The sequence below is a fragment of the Cucurbita pepo genome, chromosome 10 (assembly GCF_057944985.1).
Source record: "Cucurbita pepo subsp. pepo isolate OVF chromosome 10, ASM5794498v1, whole genome shotgun sequence".
NCBI lineage: Eukaryota > Viridiplantae > Streptophyta > Magnoliopsida > Cucurbitales > Cucurbitaceae > Cucurbita > Cucurbita pepo.
The window spans coordinates 15145179-15149299 of record NC_141807.1 but is presented as its reverse complement, the minus strand read 5'-3'; the positions used below and the strand labels follow the sequence as shown (position 1 = coordinate 15149299).

At 35.5% G+C, this 4121-nt stretch overlaps 2 non-coding genes across 2 annotated transcripts; one reads left to right on the top strand and one right to left on the bottom strand.

The window, feature by feature from the left end:
* The first annotated feature begins 1398 nt into the window (after nucleotides 1–1398).
* On the top strand, nucleotides 1399–1470 carry TRNAE-UUC (transfer RNA glutamic acid (anticodon UUC)). The gene has a single exon. It is a non-coding gene; the product is annotated as a tRNA-Glu (tRNA).
* A 2228-nt stretch (nucleotides 1471–3698) lies between these two features.
* TRNAL-UAA (transfer RNA leucine (anticodon UAA)) lies at nucleotides 3699–3771 on the bottom strand. The gene has a single exon. It is a non-coding gene; the product is annotated as a tRNA-Leu (tRNA).
* Between the last annotated feature and the right edge of the window lie 350 nt (nucleotides 3772–4121).

The window sequence follows — 4121 nt, the reverse complement described above, 5'->3', positions numbered from 1 at the left end:
TATTAAAATGTCGTAGAATATCATAATATATGTTTAACTAATATGAATCTCATTCAAATTTCTAATATATATTTTTATTTAAGTTTATGATACACGTCAATTATTTTAATATTTAAAATATCAAATACGTTAATATGTTTTGATATTACACTTCAAGACTATACGAACTTGCTGAGAGGACCTGAGAGTTACATTGGCCCACGATGCATCTCATGGACGATGCAAAACTATGGTGGCGCTTGAAGGTGAATTGTATAAAAAACTGGTCATGCACAAAAAAATCGTGGGAAGACCATTGATGGAATTGAAGCAATCGGCACTCCCCTGGATGGGTTTCCAACCAAAGACCTAATGTTTGATGTTGACTCTTTTGAAGAAAGAGCCACAGGATCGAACAACAAGAAACGTGGCGGTAGCTCTGAGAACTCTATCACACACATAAAAAAACGTGTCGAAGAGTTAGACATTACACAGAAGATCTGGCTTTCATCGAGGAGACCCGAGTTTGATTCTCGACAATGAAATTTTATTTTCTTATTTCTTTTATTTTATAGTTTCATCTTTTGTCACCAATTATATTTAAACTTTACCTAGGTTTGAGAAGCACTATAATGGATGAGTTCAATAGTATCTTAAATTTAAAAGACTTTTATGAACTTGGTTTGAGAGGCACTATAATGGTCAAGTTCAATAGTATCTTAGATTAAAAAGACTTTTATGAACTTTGAACCTTTAATAGTGTTTTTTCATAGATATTTGGTTCAATTTCAACAAGTGAGGTTGAGGTCATTCAAATGGTTAATGTGATAATCCGGTCATTTTCAAGGTCTCTTTTGTTGAACGCCATCATGGCTGAGATGACTGAGATGAGCACCAGAGTGAGTTTGATAAGGAGGGTCGTAGAGAACCACACCCCAAGCCAAGCTCATGTTGGGCTTCACAAATTGAAAATCCAAAAACAGAAACCCTTAAATGGGAACCGGGATGCTAACGAATTAAAAAACTTTATTTTTGACGTAGAACAATACTTGAAGGTTACAGGAACTTGCTCATAGGACCTAAGAGTTACATTGGCCACAATGCATCTCATGGACGGTGGCGCTCGAAGGTGGATGATATAAAAAATGGGTCATGCACCATAAACTCATGGGAAGACCGTTGATGGAATCGATGCAATCGACGCTCCCCTTGATGGGTTGCCAATTAAAGACCTGACGTTTGATGTTGACTCTTTTGAAGAAAGAGTTACACAATCGAACAGCTCGAAACTTTGCAGTAGCCCTGAGAACTCTAACACACACAGGGAAGGACGTGTAGAAGAGTTAGACATTAAGCAAAAGATCATGCTAAAACTCTTCAGCGATCTGACAAAATACTTCAGGACATCTACACCAAAAATCCATTGTCGTCCAGCGGTTAGGATATCTGGCTTTCACCCAGGAGACTCGGGTTCGATTCCCGGCAATGGAATATTATTTTCTTATTTCATTTTATTTTACAGTTTCTATCTTAGATTAAAAAGACTTTTATGAACTTCGTACCTTTGTTCGAGTTATGTTATAGATATTTTGTTCAATTTCAAATGGTTAATGCGATAATTCAGTCGTTTTAGAGGTCTCTCTTGTTGAACGACATCATGGTTGAGATGAGCAGGTGATTCAAATGGTTAATGCGATAATCCAGTCGTTTTCGAGGTCTCTCTTGTTGAACGACATCATGGTTGAGATGAGCACCCGAGTGAGTTTGACAAGTTTGGCAGTAGAGAACCATACCTCAAGCCAAGTTCATGTGGGCTTAACAAACTTAAAATCCAAGAACACAACCCCTTAAATGGAAATCGGGATGCTAAGGAATTAAAAAGCTTTATTTTTGACGTAGAACAATACTTGAAGGTTACTGGAACTTGCTCATAGGACCTAAGAGTTACGTTGGTCGCAATGCATCTCATGGACGATGCAAAACTATGTTGGCACTCGAAGGTGAATGGTATAAAAAATGGGTCATGCACCATAAACTCATGGGAAGACTGTTGATGGAATCGATGCAATCGACGCTCCTCTGGATGGGTTGCCAATCAAAGACCTGACGTTTGATGTTGACCCTTTTGAAGAAACAGCCACACGATCAAATAGCTCGAAACGTCACGGTAACTCTGAGAACTCTATCACACACATGAAACGACGTGTCGAAGAGTTAGACATTACCTAAAACATCATAGTAAAACTCTTCAGCGATTAGACAAAAGACTTTAGGACAACTACACCAAAAATTCATTGTTGTCCAACGGTTTGGATATTTGGCTTTCACCTAGGAGATTCTGGTTTGATTCTCTGAAATTGAATATTATTTTCTTATTTCTTTTTATTTTATAGTTTCATCTTTTGTCACCAATTATATTTAAACTTTACCTTATTTTGAGGGGAACTTTAATGGTCAAGTTCAATAGTATCTCAGATTAAAAAGACTTTTATGGACATCGTACCTATGTTAGTGTTATGTTATAGATATTTGTTTCAATTTCAACGAGTGGGGTTGAGGTGATTCAAATGGTTAATGCGATAATCCGGCTATTTTCGAGGTATCTCTTGTTGAACGCCATCATGGTTTAGATGAGCACCCGAGTGAGTTTGACAAGGAGACCCGAATTTAAACTTTACCTACGTTTGAGAGGCACTATAATGATCAAGTTCAATGGTATTTTAGATTAAAAAGACTTTTATGAACTTTGTACCTTTGTTAGTGTTACTTTGTACCTTTGTTTGTGTTACTTTGTACCTTTGTTAGTGTTATGTTATAGACATTTGGTCAAGTTCAACAAGTGGGGTTGAGGTGATTCAAATGGTTAATGTCACTTTATTTGATTCAAATTGTTAATGTGATAATCCAGTTGAATAGTTACAGGTTATTTTCAAGGTCTCTCTTATTGAATGCCAACAAGGCTGAAATGATTGTTATTGAAGGCCAACAAGGCTCAAATGATTGAGATGAGTACCTGAGTGAGTTTGACAAAATTGAAATAAAATGAAATAAAATTGAAAAAAAGTTAGCCTTATGACACTTCCTTCAACTCGAACACGTAACCTTAAGATCTACGGTGACGCTCTCCCAACTAAGCTATCCCCACTAACATTAAAAATGAAAACTCATTAGTAAGGTATTTAGCTAATTCATTGATATTTTAAAAAGAAATAATCACTAATTTTAAATTGAATAGTTAGGAGTCAAGTTATGTGACGTGAATCAGGTGCGGTGAAACCGAGTTATCTTCGCTAATATTTGAAAAAAAAAATCATAAGTAAAGGTATTTCTGCTCATTCATTATTTATTGAAATTTTAAAAATAAATAATAACTAAATTTTTATTGAATAGTCAGCTTATGCAAATGGAAACAGGTGCGGTGAACGTGGAGATTAAACAAACACGTCACCTTCAAATCTGTAGTTTGACACTCTCCCAACTGAGCTATCCCTGCTAACGTTAAAAATAAAAATTCATAAGTAGAGCTATTTCCACTAATTCATTATATTTTAAACGTCACCTTCAAATCTGTAGTTTGACACTCTCCCAACTGAGCTATCCCTGCTAACGTTAAAAATAAAAATTCATAAGTAGAGTTATTTCCACTAATTCATTATATTTTAAACATAAATAATCACTAATTTTGAAAAGAATATTCAAATTATGCAACGTGAACCAAGTGCGGTGAACGTGGATCGAACACGTGACCTTTAGATCTTAAGTCTGACGCTCTCCCAACTGAGCTATCCCCGCAATCATTAGAAATGAAAATTTATCGGTAAAGATATTTTCGCTGATTCATTGAGATTTTAAAAAGAAATAATGACTAATTTTTTATTGAATAGTCAGGTTATGCAAATTGAAACAGGTGCGGTGAACGTGAACGTGGATAAAACAAGTGTGACCTTCAAATCTTCAGTCTAACAATCTCCCAACTAAGCTACTCTTGCTAACATTAAAAATGAATATTCATCAGTAAAGGTATTGGGTACACTTCTTAAAATTCAACAAAAGGCAAAAGTATTAGACCGAGATGCCAGATTTAAATCTCCCTTCTGGAAATTTTAACAAAAGGCATTGGGTACGCAGTTATAGTACGATAT